Raw genomic sequence first — 17,176 nt, forward strand, 5'->3', positions numbered from 1 at the left:
CAACCCAATAACACTACACACACGCCCAATACGTTTCCGCGAGAAGGTCAAATACCTCGGTGTCTGGCTGGACAGGAAACTACTCTAAGGGGACCACATTCAACACGTGACCAACAAAGCTAACGCGAGGCTCAAACAACTCTAGCCTATGCTTAACAGGCGTAGCACACTGAACAGGAGGGTGTCTAGGTCCATGTACATGACACTTATTCGACCCCTGATGACGTACGTTGCCCCTGTCTGGGGATACGCTGCGCCAACTCGCCTACGCCGTCTGCAGCTCATACAGAACAAAGTACTCAGAATGATAAGCAACGCTCCGCACTACACACACATCGCGGACCTTCACCGGGAATACCGGCTAGATACTATCTTGCAGGTATTCCAAAAACTTTCCACACGACTGTACAATAACACGAGACACTCGCGCAACCCGTTTATCCTTTCTCTGGGTAACTACGACCACAACCATAGATGGAAGCATAACAGACCAAAGACACTACTGGCTAGGAACTTAACATCTGTGATCCATAGAACGCTAACACGACAGTACTGGCGAGCCCCTGCAACACAGTTATTACTGGAAACCCCCCAGATGTTCGACCAGCCGAAAAACAGGCAACCGCAGGGAAACCGTACTGTACGCAGCACGCAAACCAGCCACACATACCCCCTACACCGTCTGTGAGCCTATCTATGACCGATCGCCCACTAATCTACAACGACCTTGAACTGTTGCAGGGACGCAGCAACTGCAGCAAGCCCAGCAACGAGCTCCAACAACGACAAAGGTAACGATGCACGATACCTCGAACTAACATAACCACACCTTGCATGCACTGTCGCAGATAGCAAGCCGCTACTGCCCTTACTACCCATCCTACTGTCGCTGAGGTTTTTTTCCCTAGGCTCTTGCCTTGGCACTTTTTTTCCTCTGCCCTTACAACCGCTACCCTTCGATCGCTTTCGTCCACTTTCTATCTCCTGATGGACCATGTTAATGAGTAATTTTACCCAGACGCATGGATAACATCACAGCCCGCATCCTGTGACTCCTGATTCAAAAACTAACATATTATACGGAAGTGACAGTAGAACTTTTGGTTTGGTCACCACGTAGGTGTGGGCGTGGAGGGGCCCCATCCTATCTAAAAAAAAAAAAAAGAAAATGTAGGTCCTTTGAGGCCCACCCCGCCAATGTGCGGGTGTCTGACCGGCACAGCCGGTCACAATCATTCGTGGCAGTCAATAAGTCGCAGTAAGCTCATTGGACAAAGTAATGGGACCAACTTAAAAGGGCCAAGTTTTGGCCTTGCGTCGCTGTAAATGACGTACGAACAGTACCAGGCCGTCATGCGACGTCCATTGATGGCGTACATTTAGCTGTGACGTGGTGTGCGTGCGTCGGTTTGTTTGAATGGATTCTGCGCAATAATATCGATCGATGTGGCGACGTAACAGACTATCATAATGGAGCTACCGTGACCACAGCGTGAATCAGATGGCCGGTTTGTCGGTATATCAACTGTGAATGAGCAACCTGATTTCAGTATATCAAATAGACAACGAAACTGATATAGGGATGCGTATTCAAATACAGAGATACATAAAGAAGCAGGATACGACGCTACGGTCGGCAAAGCCTATACAAGACAAAGTGTCTGGAGCAGTTTTTAGATCGGTTACTGCTGCTACAATGGCATCCACGAGAGTACAGTGAATATTAGGAATCTCGTAAAACATCAAATCTCCGACAATTCTGTGGCTGGAAAAAATTCCCCTATGAACTGGACCAACGACGACTGAAGAGATTCGTTGAACATGACAGAAGTGCAACCCTTCCGCACATTGCTGCAGATTTCAGTGCTGGTCTATCAACAAGAGCCAGCGTGCTAACCATTAAACGAAACATCATCGCCGGCCGGAGTGCCCGAGCGGTTCAAGCCGTTACAGTTTGGAACCGCGCGACCGCTACGATCGCAGGTTCAAATCCTGCCTCGGGCATGGATGTGTGTGATGTCCATTGGGTAGTTATGTTTAAGTAGTTCTCAGTTCTACGGAAATGATGACCTCAGAAGTTAGTCCCATAGTGCTCAGAGCCATTTGAATCACTTTTTGAAACATCATCGACATGGTCTATCGGAAGGACCATTGATGTACCCTTGATAATCGCACGATACAAAACTTTACGTGTCGCCTGGGCCCGTCAACAACGACATTGGACTGTTGATGACTGGAAACAAGTTGCCTGATCGGACGAGTCTCGTTTCAAATTGTATCGAGCGGACGGACGTGTACGGGTTTGGAGACACCCTCATGACTTCATGGATCCTGTATGTCATCTGGGTACTATTATATCTGGTAGAGCCTCTGTAATGGAGTTGGGCAGGTGCAGTTGGAGTGACATGGGTCCCCTGGTATGTCTAGATAAGACTTACACCTAAAACGTACGTAACCATCCTGTCTGATCACCTGCATCCATCCAGCAATGTCCATTGTGCATTCCAACGGACTAGGGCAATTCCAGCAGGGCAATGTTACTCCTCACACTTCCGGAATACTTACAGAGTGGCTCCAGGAACACTCTTCTGAGTTTAAACTCTTCCACTGGCCACCAGACTCCGCAGACACGAACATTATTGAGTATATCTGGATGCCTTGCAACGTGATGTTCGGTAGAGATCTCCAGTCCCCACGTAAATATTGGTTCAAATGGCTCTCAGCACTAAGGGACTTAACATCTGAGATTATCAGACCGCTAGAACTTAGAACTACTTAAACCTAACTAACCTAAGGACATCACACACATCCATGCCTGAGGCAGGATTCGAACATGCGATCGTAGCAGTCGCGCGGTTCTGGTCTGAAGCAACTAGAACCGCTCGGTCACAACGTCCGGCACCCCCCTCTTACTCATACGGATTTATGGACAGCCCTGCAGCGTTCATGGTGTTAATTCGCTCCAGCACTACTTCAGACATTAGTCGAGTCCATGCCACATCGTGTTGAGGCACTTCTTAGTGCTCGGGGGAGGGGGGGGGGGGGAGGGAGGGGCTACACGATATTATTCACGTGTACCAGTTTCTTTGGCTATTAAATGTAAATTTTCGAAGATATTGTTCTGACTCCCGTAGTATACAAAACTGGTCAAATTTGTTAAAAACTATTCAAAAGTCAAGACAGCACTAAATATTTTTTATTCAAGGCAGTCTTAGCTGTCATCTTTAGGTCTTAATAATTTTTTTAGTAAAAAATGTTCGTTATACGCTGACTGTAAGCACAAGATGTCAAGTGGATGAAAATCTCTGCACATTATAAACGCTTGTAATCTCCATAATGTTTAAAAACACACAGCATCTTCTTCAAAAGACAATGCCCATACACATTGCTCACAGATGCTTGTTACATGATACAAATACATACACAATAGCACATTTGTTTACGTATGCTATATTGTCCAGCATCCACTGTCCACTTGACATGTTGTGCATGAGGTCAGCGTAAAACGAACATGTTTCACCACAAAATGAATGTTTTAGACCTGAAGATGTTAGCTAAGAGTTTTAAAACCTGTTGTCTTGAATAAAAAATATTTTGTGCGAACTTGACTTTTGAAAGGTTTTTAACAATTAAAACAGATCGTCCTTCAATATTCTCTTAATGAGAAAATTCAAAGGGGTCAAAATTCCTCTTGCATAAGCAACGAAAAAGGCATGCCACATTTAAAAGAAAGCAAAACCCCCAAGATTAGCAAATTTTTACAGAAACTTGAAATTTAGCGCGAACTTCAGTGTAGGATGCTGGTAACAAACCGAACCTCCGTCTCGAAAACCCAAAAGAGATTCTGATCGTATGTAAAGCACACCAGTTGCAAGACGCAGTCAATATCTGTACTATCTGATAACAATGGTGATCTTAACTGATGACAGTGCCAATAAAGAGTTACTAAACAGTTTTCAGAAATTCCTTCACCAAAGAAGAAGAAGTAAATATACCAAAATTCAAATCAAGAATAGCTACCAACATGAGTAACACGAAGTAGATATTCTTGGTGTAGCAAACCAGCGTAAAACACTTCAGAAAGACAAGCCTTCTCGTCCAGATTTAATAATAGTCTCGTTCCTTTCAGAATATGCTGATACAATAGATCCATACCTAGCAATCATATACATCCGTGCTCTCGTCGAAAGATCCGTACCTGTACAAGTCAAACCAATACCCAAGAAAGGAAATAGGAGAAATCCGCTGAATTACACACCCACATCGTTAACGTCTATTTGCAGTAGAATTTTGGAACCAAACCTGTATTCTAACCTTATGAAATGTCTCGAACTCAGCAATTTCTTGACAAACAGCCAACATGGATTCAGAATATATCGTTCCTGTGAAAAGCAACTAGCTCTTTATTCTCACGAAGTACCTGAATGCTGTCGACAGGGGATGTCAAATTGTTTACAGATTTTTAGATTCCCACAAGGCGTCTGACACCGTTTACCCCAAGCGACGTCTAATCAGACTGTGTGTCTATGGAGTATCGACTTAATTGTGTGAGTCGATTCCTGATTTACTGTCAGAAAGCTCAAAGTTCGTAGTAACTGACGGAAAGTCGTCGAGTAAAACAGAAGAAATATCTGGCGTTCCCCAAATAAGTGTTATAGGCCATCTGCTGTTCGTGATCTATATAACCTATTTAGGAGACAATATGAGCAGCCCTCTTAGTTTGCAGATGATGCTGCCGTTTATCGTCCTGTAAAGTCATCAGATGATCGAAACCAGTTGCAAAATGATTTTTACAAAATATCTGTGTGGAGCGAAAAGTGGTAATTTACTTTAAATAATGTAAAGTATGAAGTCACATAGGTACTAAAAGGAATCCGCTAAATTTTTGTTACGCGTTAAATCATACGTATCTAAAGGCTCTAAATTCAACAGAATGCTTAGGGGAATTACAACTAAGAAATAACTTAAACAGAAAATAAACCAAAGACTGCGGTTTATTTGCAGAACACTTAGAGAATGCAACAGGTCTACTACAGACATTACGCTTTGTCCTCCCTGTTCTGCAGTAGTTGTGCAGTGTGTGATCCGCATCGGATAGGATTGACGGAGGACATCCAAAAAGTAGCATTCATTAAAACGAAGGTCCAGAATGAGATTTTCACTCTGCAGCGGAGTGTGCGCTAATATGAAACTTCCTGACAGATTAAAACTGTGTGCCGGACCGAGACTCGAACTCGTTTCAAAACGAAGGTGTTTTTCATTCTGCCAGGATCTTCAAACGAATCTTCAGAGTATGAAAATATTTTCTTAGTGCCCACCTACATTGGGAGAAATGATCACTATAATAAAATAAGGGAAATCAGAGCTCGGAAAGAGGGATTTAGGTGTTTGATTTTCCTGCGTGCTGTTAGAGAATGGAAAGATAAATAGCTTGAAGGTGGTTTGACGAACCCTCTGCGGGCCTTAATTGCGAATTACTGAGTAATCATGTAGTTGTACATGTAGAATGATACATCATTCACATCGATGTATCACGGCCTAGGAAAAATAGTCTAAATACGTCAAAGCCAACGGGGACTGGAGACAAGTGGCACGGCTGGTCAATGACGTATGTAGCAAATTCAACAGTAAGTGATGATCTTAGAGAATGCAGGTCCATCTCAAGCAGTTTCCGAGCCACCGCTGCGTATGGAACTGCATTCAATAGACATCTGGCAAAACGCCATGGACGCCATGGACCACAGCTGCGTTAAGTATCTGTCGGTGCCTCTACATTTCGTATAACCGCAGTAACCTTATTTATCAACATGAACATGTACTTTTATATATTCCATCGTTTGGTGCTGTAATAGTTTATTACACATTTGAGTAGTGGAAGTGTCAAAAGTTCTCAGTGCCTAATCTCGCGTTTGTCTGGAGAACAAAACGAAAAATGTACCTAAATTACTTGTAATAAAGAAGTTATTATGATACTCGTGGATTATACCGCCCACTTCATCACTGAAAAAAATAATGAGACAAATTATTAAGAACCTAGGTAACATTACAGGGAGATAATTTTCTTTAACAAGAGAGTAACAAAATTAAATTCAAGAACAAAATATCCCCGTACTGAATTTTGTTCTTACACAACTCATGCATGGTGCTCATGCATGGTTACTTACATCTTTATGCTGGTTTAGTGGCATCTCTGAACAGTCAAAGCTACTGTGTCTGTGATACAATATTCACAGTCAACGTCTATCTTCAGGAGTTCTGGGAACCAGGGTGGTGCAGAACTTCCTTTGATGTGTGTATAACTGCACTTGCAGGAAACCTAAAGCATTAATATGAACTACATTGTGGAAACTGCCCCAGATAATTCACAGTGATAAGTGAATTTAAATATTAAATGTGAGACCAAGACTACTATTTTCAATATATTAGGCGAGTGAAGTAAATTCTGAAAGCTTATGACATACTAATTTCATTGTTCTGTGACAGTTTTATCAAGGACTCTATCTCTTGGCTTTCTCTTTTCATAACGTTTTCCATCGACACGCTGTTATGTCTGTTCCCAACTCTATTTTTAACACCCACATTATCCCCTTCCATCACACAGACAGTTTACTATATAAACAACAGATTATTGTATTATGCCCACCACACAAACTGTGTGTCAAATAAGTGAATCGCATTTGGAACTCCAGACTGAAGCACTGTTCCGCATAAAAACCAGGAACCATTTAGTAAGGAATATTTAAAAGATTTTCTACATAATTTGGCATATAGAAAAGGTCTATGAATATGCAACAGAGAAGACAATAGCACTGAAAACGGGTTTTGTGTAAAAATTGCACTTAAAAGGCTTGATTTTTCCACTCTTGATTTGTCCAAACCTACTAGTAGAACGCTTCCTTCATCCGATATATGTTCATATTTCTCACACTAACTACACTCCTGGAAATTGAAATAAGAACACCGTGAATTCATTGTCCCAGGAAGGGGAGACTTTATTGACACATTCCTGGGGTCAGATACATCACATGATCACACTGACAGAACCACAGGCACATAGACACAGGCAACAGAGCATGCACAATGTCGGCACTAGTACAGTGTATATCCACCTTTCGCAGCAATGCAGGCTGCTATTCTCCCATGGAGACGATCGTAGAGATGCTGGATGTAGTCCTGTGGAACGGCTTGCCATGCCATTTCCACCTGGCGCCTCAGTTGGACCAGCGTTCGTGCTGGACGTGCAGACCGCGTGAGACGACGCTTCATCCAGTCCCAAACATGCTCAATGGGGGACAGATCCGGAGATCTTGCTGGCCAGGGTAGTTGACTTACACCTTCTAGAGCACGTTGGGTGGCACGGGATACATGCGGACGTGCATTGTCCTGTTGGAACAGCAAGTTCCCTTGCCGGTCTAGGAATGGTAGAACGACGGGTTCGATGACGGTTTGGATGTACCGTGCACTATTCAGTGTCCCCTCGACGATCACCAGTGGTGTACGGCCAGTGTAGGAGATCGCTTCCCACACCATGATGCCGGGTGTTGGCCCTGTGTGCCTCGGTCGTATGCAGTCCTGATTGTGGCGCTCACCTGCACGGCGCCAAACACGCATACGACCATCATTGGCACCAAGGCAGAAGCGATTCTCATCGCTGAAGACGACACGTCTCCATTCGTCCCTCCATTCACGCCTGTCGCGACACCACTGGAGGCGGGCTGCACGATGTTGGGGCGTGAGCGGAAGACGGCCTAACGGTGTGTGGGACCGTAGCCCAGCTTCATGGAGACGGTTGCGAATGGTCCTCGCCGATACCCCAGGAGCAACAGTGTCCCTAATTTGCTGGGAAGTAGCGGTGCGGTCCCCTACGGCACTGCGTAGGATCCTACGGTCTTGGCGTGCATCCGTGCGTCGCTGCGGTCCGGTCCCAGGTCGACGGGCACGTGCACCTTCCGCCGACCACTGGCGACAACATCGATGTACTGTGGAGACGTCACGCCCCACGTGTTGAGCAATTCGGCGGTACGTCCACCCGGCCTCCCGCATGCCCACTATACGCCCTCGCTCAAAGTCCGTCAACTGCACATACGGTTCACGTCCACGCTGTCACGGCATGCTACCAGTTTTAAAGACTGCGATGGAGCTCCGTATGCCACGGCAAACTGGCTGACACTGACGGCGGCGGTGCACAAATGCTGCGCAGCTAGCGCCATTCGACGGCCAACACCGCGGGTCTTGGTGTGTCCGCTGTGCCGTGCGTGTGATCATTGCTTGTACAGCCCTCTCGCAGTGTCCGGAGCAAGTATGGTGGGTCTGACACACCGGTGTCAATGTGTTCTTTTTTCCATTTCCAGGAGTGTATAACTGGATAATTGATTTAAGAGGAAATGTGTGTAGTCCGTAAGGCATCTCTCAAAGAACTGAAAATCTGTTGCACTGAATAAACAATGCGCCTCACAATTCAATTCTAAACAAAGCAATAGTCTTTCACGTTAATGATAAATTAGTACACACGAACAATGGAAATTTGAGGTAACAGAGCACTATTTTCTTTATGAACTTTGGTATGGATTCATTTCGGAATGTACAGCTTGTGCTGGAATTTGGGGCTTTGAAATCTAACATTCTCGGCCATAAACTAAAATATGAAGTCAGAATGTATACCGAATGTGAAGAATATGAAAAACAATTTTTTCCAAAAATGTGAGAGTTATTATTGGGTGTAGGTCCATAACTCTTTTCATTTCCTAAATGGAAAGCATTCGGTTTCGTGTGCAATTGCATGGTGATGTGACGGACATGTTATATGGGTGCCTCTATGGAACAGATCAGGTGTTGTGTAAGGTTGTTTTTACGAGTACATTGTTGATCTCGCAAGCAGATGGCATAATACGGTACCATAACATCTCGGGTATCACCAAGAATGTTGTTGACCCTAACGTCCCCACCTGATGGACGGATGACCATAAACCACGTATATATGCATCCACAACGTTATACGTTTTATGCTCGGGCTGTCGTAACAATCCGATTCAGTTGTTCATAAATCACCTAGTTCGTGTTCCTTATCATCATTTCTCCTTGTAGATTAAATTGGAGATATTGTTTTTTCTGTGAACACATCCTTCACGCCGTTCGATAAACTAAGTTATATGTCGTCATTTTTTCTGTTCTCCGTCATTCCTTAGCCGCTTCAAAATTCGTGGAGGTACGTTCCGTCTATGCAACTAATTGAAGCCAATTTGTTTACTGCTATACGCGTTTCGCTTCTTTTATTTTCGAAGCATCTTCAGTGCCCTTTAATACATGTCCCTTTTATATACGTAATAAATGTGTTATGCCGTAGTTACAGTATGTTGCTATGTTACATTTTGTCATGTTTTTCTCTAGTTTTTTAGGTTAGAATCAACTTTTGTAGCACAATTTTCGTGATGTGAAACATTCTTTCGGTTATACTTACGATTTCCAGTATGTTAACCCTTGTGTGTGGTCCTGGAGATGTGTTCATTAGTCTCAACGCTCCAGTTTATCGAGTTCCGGCGATCTTCCACCCACATTTGTTCAACACACCCCATAAATCACTTGTACTTTACATTTAACTATCAGCTGATCATAAAAACGTCAACACACATTAAGAGCTTGTCAAGGGCGTAGTTTTCCTGCTCAGTAACAAACAAAATTACTTGCAGAGACAGTTAAATTTTTACATGTGTTTAATTTTGATTCACGTTGGTGAATTTGGGCATGAACTAAGGAAGTTGGCCACTTACATCAGGGGCAGAGGGGTAAGTAGAGCAGCCATTGAAAGGTTAGAGGGTCCTATAGGGGGAATATTGTATTGTTTTTATTACACTGCTGAGAAATCATGAGGATGTGTGACACATCAGCAGATATTGCATAAATTGTGACGCGAAAGTGACATGCGTTCGTGAATGGGCATTATACTGTTGGTCTTCTTCCTATGTGGTGTATACTTGCTAAAAGTAACATAAAATTATACGAGGACTGTTGAAAAATAAGTAGAAAAAACAATGACAGTGACAACCTTTGGTAAAGATTTATGATCGCGTCTCACATTGCATAATAGATTGAAATGTAAGTACACAGTCGACACTAAGTTTTCCGAATTGTGCCAACTTCTAACGATCAGTACCGTACGCGGGGGCCGGTGGCCATCTTATTGCACCCCTACTATAGTTAATCCATAGGGCGCTCATAATGTACTAATTTGATGTAGGTTTTAAGCTAATAATAAGATATATACATATGCGGCACGAGATGTCGGCGAATAATGTCAGTATGGTCTCTTGAGCAAAAAAGAAAAAGAAAAAATTTTTTATCTCGTTGGGAGAAATGTGTTCGTGGCCAGGGGAACTGTGCTAAGAAATAAATATGTAGACATCAGAAGTAAAGATGTAGAGTGTTAACAATGATTGTTTTTTTTTTAAAAAAAGCCTTAAGATTTATCACATAAAAAATGAGAGGCATTACTTTTCAGCGCGCCCTCGTATTTCGTACTACATGGTTTTGAGCTTGGAAAACATGGCTTTTTTATTTTTACTTCTTGTACATTTTAGAACATTCACGTAGCAGATGAGCATTTCAGAGATTGTGTTGAAATCTCCTCGGAACTGAATTTATTATCAAGTCGTAATTCCTTATATGTAGCACTGCCAAGATTTATCTGATAGTGAATTAGTACCACCTGAACCTTCTGAATTGCATACAGTGCTCTTTTTCAAACTTTAATGGCTATAAATTGCCTAAAACCTTTCTCTAATTACCACCAAAATTTACGTAACAGATATTTCTTAAACTGCATTTTATTTACAATGTATGCAGTGTTCATATAACCTGCCAGCAAGATAATCTTAGGAAATGGCAACGCTACTGGTGATATGTTATTGGCAACATTATCATCATCCCTTGCGGTCTTACCGAGCGAGGTGGCGCAGTGGTTAGACACTGGACTCGCATTCGGGAGGACGACGGTTCAATCCCGCGTCCGGCCACCCTGATTTAGGTTTTCCGTAATTTCCCTAAATCGCTCCAGGCAAATGCCGGGATGGTTCCTTTCAAAGGGCACGGCCGACTTCCTTCCCCATCCTTCCCTAATCCGATGAGACCGATGACCTCGCTGTCTGGTCTCCTTCCCCAAAACAACCCCCCCCTCCCCCCCAACCACCAACCTTGCGGTCTTAACGTTCATCACGATAACCGATATGTGACCGAGCGAGGTGGCGCACTGGTTAGACACTGGACTCGCATTCGGGAGGACGACGGTTCAATCCCGCGTCCGGCCATCCTGATTTAGGTTTTCCGTGATTTCCCTAAATCACTCCAGGCAAATGCCGGGATGGTTCCTCTGAAAGGGCACGGCCGACTTCCTTCCCCATCCTTCCCTAATCCGATGAGACCGATGACCACGCTGTCTGGTCTCCTTCCCCAAACCAACCAACCAACCAACCAACCGATATGTTTCTAGATAGTCATTCTGTTTTGGTGAACGGTTCATGTCCTTATCAGGATTTTGATAGATTATCGTCTGTGAAAAAGAGACCACCATGAGTCTCTCTTCGGTCAACGCTAAATTCGTCGTTAGTGCTATCTGCCAAAACTAGTCTTTCATGATGATCTGCCGGCCGCGGTGGTCTAGCGGTTCTAGGCGCGCAGTCCGGAACCGCGCGACTGCTACGGTCGCAGGTTCGAATCCTGCCTCGGGCATGGATGTGTGTGATGTCCTTAGGTTAGTTCGGTTTAAGTAGTTCTAAGTTCTAGGGGACTTACGACCACAGCAGTTGAGTCCCATAGTGCTCAGAGCCATTAGAACCATGATGATCTGTTTTTGGAAGCCGCTATTTCATAGTGTGGCATTCCATGAATGAGTAGATATTGCTTACAGATACAGTCCCAAATAATTTGCAGTACACATTCTAATAGCCATCCTTCCATTTCTCCACCTTGCGGACACTAACAGAATTTACTCAAACACAGTTTTTCTTGTCAAAATACGTCTTTTTTAGTCATAGAGGTTTCTCCGGCACATTTTTTTTTTTGTTTCTTGTGGGTGGTTCTCGACATAGTTGACCTGACTTTTGCTACTACCTACGCAATGGAAAACAGTGTGCTCCTAAATGGGTACAGCCGATGCACTATTACTAAGCCAACAATGGAAACCATTGTTAGTCTTGTTTATTTCGTACATAACATGCATTTTTGCATTGGTTTAAATTTATTATTAACTAGCAAACCCGGCAATTACTAGATATGTATGGGAATTGGATATGCGTCCTAATCTCCTTCTCCTCTCCACTCTACCCCTCTACTACTACGTCCCTCGCTTAGTCCGGCTCCTAATATCTGTACAGCAACTTCCACTTGCTCCGTCTACATCTCTTATCCCACACTCTCTCTATCCACCTCCTCCTCCTCCCACAGCTCTCTGTCCACATGCTCCTCCTTCCCCTTCTTTATATCCATTTCATCTCCCCTCTTTCTGACCTTATTTATTGTTATTACATACGGTACCTGCTTTCGAATAAAAGTCAAAATGGTTGGGTAAATCGCTTGGAATCGTTTGTGGTCTATAAGAGACGCCTTTGCAGTTGCTGTATCTGTAAGGGTAGTATCTTTGATGATAGTATTTCGCATAGTTTTAATCTACGGACAGACAGGATTATTAAGTTAGCCGTAAACACAACTTTCCCGATTCCTGTTAAGAAAGAATGCGAAAAGGAAAGCAAAACCACGCATTTTCACAGCACAACGTAGCATGTTCTTTCCCGTAGCCAGTTTAAAAGAAAGTGACTATTGTATAACATGTCTGTCAGTCAGTCGTTTATGTGAACTGCTACAAAACAATTTCAGTAAGATAATGAATTTAGTGGAATAGAATACAACAGAATTCATTGTTTTAGTGTCATAATGGATAGCGCTTGAGAAATCCTTATTCGATACGCCTCCAAACGTTGTCAGCGCTCTTCATCAGTTTCATTGACTGACGATGAAGGAGCTGGCCTGCGTTGCGCATACGCCGACCGATATTTCGACGCCTAACTAATGGCATTTTACAAAAGAAGTAAACCACGAACTGAAATCAATTCAGTGTTTATAACACACCAGATAATCACGAACCGACATAAATTCAGTCTTTTCAGTACACCAAAGATATGATCACCACCGATAACACACTGAAATGCCGCTTTCATTTTTATTCGTTTTCGCAAAATATCAGTACTCATTGCGGAATTAGTTGTTGTTACGAAAACCTGCGACAGCAGAACTGTGAAGATGAACGTCACAATTTCGTTTTTGTTGTGAAAACATATGAAAGCAGAACTGTTAAATGGACAGTCACATCTCTTTCATACAAAAATTCCGCCAAAAATCTGATTTTTCCGGTGGATTTTCCAAAAATTTCTTCCATAAAAACCTTGTCCTCACAATTCTGAACAAAAAGAGAAAAAAAGAATGAAACAATTCGGTAGAGCCGTTCTCAAATGGTGAAGTTCCATAAATCCCGTAACTTATTTTTAATTATATAGATATCTTGGTTTATAATGTCTGAAGAATGGGGGGTACTTTATCCCACCAAATTTCGCAAATCTTTTACTCGTCGCGTAGAGAACGAAAATACTCTTGGCGGTCTACCAGGTTATTCAGCTAGTTGAAACACGCCCACAAGAAGTGACCATCTTAAATGCTAGAACAAACGTGCAGCAACATGTGCAGTGTGACGCTATCCAGAATAACAGACCTGGCAAAAGCGGGTCAGCTATAAACAGGGAGCTGAAAGAGCCCTGGCAAGCGTCTCTCCCCAGTCTGTTCTCTTGTTTCCGAATAACCGGGTGGCTGGGATGGACACCATTGCTGATACACTTGTAGGCAGTTCTTCAAGCCGCCTTGGTGTTCGGCTCGCCGCGTCAGACTGCGTACCGTGTCTGTCTGCCACTATGCATAGTGTCTAATCTCCAAATACGTGTTACATAATAGTCAAGTACATTTGAATTCCTAACTTTCGACGAGTGGCTGTGTGTATTACCCGTCGGCTGACTTCCAGGAGATATCCTACGTTACTGCTTTCCTTTTCCGCTACTTCTGTAGATGGACACGATTGAGTATAAAAAAATAAATTAGTTTGCTTACATTATGAATTAAGTCCAAAAAGCTGCTTCTTTTTTTGAGATGTTTATTTAATCACGACAGGCCTGTTTCAGCACTATTGCCATCATCAGGCCATCTGAAAGTAATGGTTTTATTATACACTATTTACTAGGGCAGACGATAGACTACTTGTCATATATGAGATTGACAACCATACATTTATGGAATCGTTAGCTTACCTATAACATCCCTGGTTAGTCACCTAAGTGTTTTTCTTACGTCTTTTAAAGCTTTTTTACGACGTAGCTTTCATAGGCTATATTTGTTGGAAGTTAAGGCTGAATTTTATTTGTTGTGTGTGACAATTTTTTGTTTGACGTTTAACCAATGATGTTATAAGTGTACATCACAGCAGTTACTTAATCGGTTTCCCTAAGCTAAACCAATCACATATTTACAGATAGAAATAAACAACATGGTAACTAAGGGTAATCGATAAGTAACTGCTCTGATGTAAACTTTTAACATCGGTGGTTAAACGTCAAACAAAAAATTGTCACACATAACAAATAAAATTCAAGCAATAACTTCCAACAAATACAGTCTATGAAAGCTACATCATAAAATAACTTTAAAAGACGTAATAAGAACGCTTAGGTGACTAACCAGGGATGTTGTAGGTAAGTTAAGAATTCCATAAATGTATGATTGTCAATCTCATATATGACAAGAGGCTACCGTCTGCCTAGAAATTAGTATATAATAAAACCATTACTTTCAGATCGCCTGATGAAGGCAATAGTGCTAAAACAGGCCCGTCGTGATTAAATATATATCTCAAAAAAAAGAAGCACTTTTTTGGACTTAATTCATAATGCCTTTACACGACTTATATCGAGCTGCGGGCCCATTGGAAACAAAATTAGTTTGCCTACGTTGTGAAGCAAGTATCGATACTAAAAAATTCTTTACTCAGGAGACCCCATTGCTACGTTTATTCGTAGCATCAAGTTCCGCTACATTTATTGAAATAAATATGGCAAACGACAAAAAAATCTTCCTTTGTCCGAGGTATTTGTCTGTTATGATTGATAGCGCAGGTATCTGACCACAACGTTTACATTAAACGTAAAAAAAATTACAGTTCCTATGAAGTCTAATGTTGGTTTATCGTTATGAATGAAACAGATCCACCATCATGATCCTGAGCACAAACAATAATCAAGACTCTCTGGAAGTTCACCAAGGAAACCGTGGACAATTTTATATGGTGGGAATAGGATACGTTTAGAGATTGTGTTGATTTAAACCTATTACTTCATAGAGACAAAGAAATATCACTGCTCACCGTTTTGTTTTGTTACTGGATAGAATGAATCGGTAGCTGGAGAACTACATATATTAGACCATAAGATAGTGCTATATCACTGCTGCCGACATTGCATGTTAAGTTTACAATTAGTTCCACTCTATTTTCAAGATTCAGTGAGACTGCTTGACGTGAATCGTGATTGATACGGCAGGATTTTCTTGAAATACAACTAATGCAATATAACTCAACATTTTGTAGAGTTTGCGGTGCTTAATTTTACAATGGGATGAAGAAACTGAAATTTTGCAGTGACGTGTATTGGCGCGAAATGAAACTATACTAAAAAAATGTGTTTTCCAATTCTTCTTGCTTTTCAACATATCTCATTAAGCTATCTCCAAATCAAGAGAGAACGGTGGTCAACTCATCGTCCGCCCACCCACGGTTAACATTTGTCGACTTCCACCAGTCTCTTTTAGCGGACGACAAATTACTTCATCAGAAGCCACAACTGATTTCTTCCCAACATCTTTCTCATGCTGACACTTTGTCACTTGCAGTCCACATAGTCGTTAGGAGGTTAAACTGAATCCACATATCCTTTCACAGAAGGAGACGTTTAAAATCGACAGGTTGCACATCCTCGAAAGAAGAATACAGGTTAGGGATTAATTTCCCGTTCAAGACACTGTCCTTGGAGAATTAGCGTAAACTTGGATAGAAATAGGAGGGGAAGGAGATCCTTTTTACAGGAACAGGCTCAGCATTCAGATTCATCTTAATCGGCCTAGGGAAACTACCGGAACCCTAACTCAGGAAGACCGGGCGGGAATTTCCGCCGTTTCACTTCCAATTACAAGTATAGTGTGTTAATCTCTCTGCACATCGATTGCTTCATTTCCCTCAGTATCCTCAATTGACAACGCTGTATGTGCCACGACACGGCTACTGTTGTATTTCAAGGACAAGATAGGAGTCAGTTACCTTAGTGCGCCATATTTTATTGATTACGACCTATAGAGTTGCAGACTTGAATATTTATGCCTCCGCCGAGACGACTGATTGCCTTGGAGAGCTTTTTGAAATGGTGTTTCATAATCATTATTTATACGTCGTAGCTCTTCCTGCTTTCCGTGGTTGTAAGAAAAACCGAAGAGAAATTCTGTCTCACGAAAAACTACGCTTGTTTATCTTTGCTTTGCCCAAACATTTACCAGCACTCTCTGAGCTACCTTCAGCGGATTTTTAAAATTATTCTGTCTGAAAATTATTATGGTATGATAACATATTGTGCATCCTATATCGCCCTAAAGTACATACACAAAAGAAGTGATAATCAAGAGTTAAATTTTACTCGTAGTTGGATTACAAACAGATACGTGTTACATAGTTGAGCCACTGGAAGTTGTACCTTTATGCTGCGCTGAAAATTAGGCCCAGAATATTGATTCAGTTTTTAAAACTAGATAACTTAGAATTTAGCAGACATAAAGAATCGTTTATGGACCTCCACTATGATGCAGGAAGAACGGGTAGGCAACATAAAATTATTAAAAAGTACTAGCTGAAAACCCAACATTGCCAGAGTATTGGTTTTGCCAGCTTTCTAGTAGAAACAAAAAAGTGAATTGCGGTTGTAGTGTAACATAGAGAAATTGCATTTCCACATATTCGTAAAAACACTTTTTAAATTATGAAACAATCTCACAAAGAATAACGCGTAACGCACACATGTGCAAGTACAGTATCCATTTCTTTTGTATA

The sequence above is a fragment of the Schistocerca nitens genome, chromosome 2 (genome assembly GCF_023898315.1).
Source record: "Schistocerca nitens isolate TAMUIC-IGC-003100 chromosome 2, iqSchNite1.1, whole genome shotgun sequence".
NCBI lineage: Eukaryota > Metazoa > Arthropoda > Insecta > Orthoptera > Acrididae > Schistocerca > Schistocerca nitens.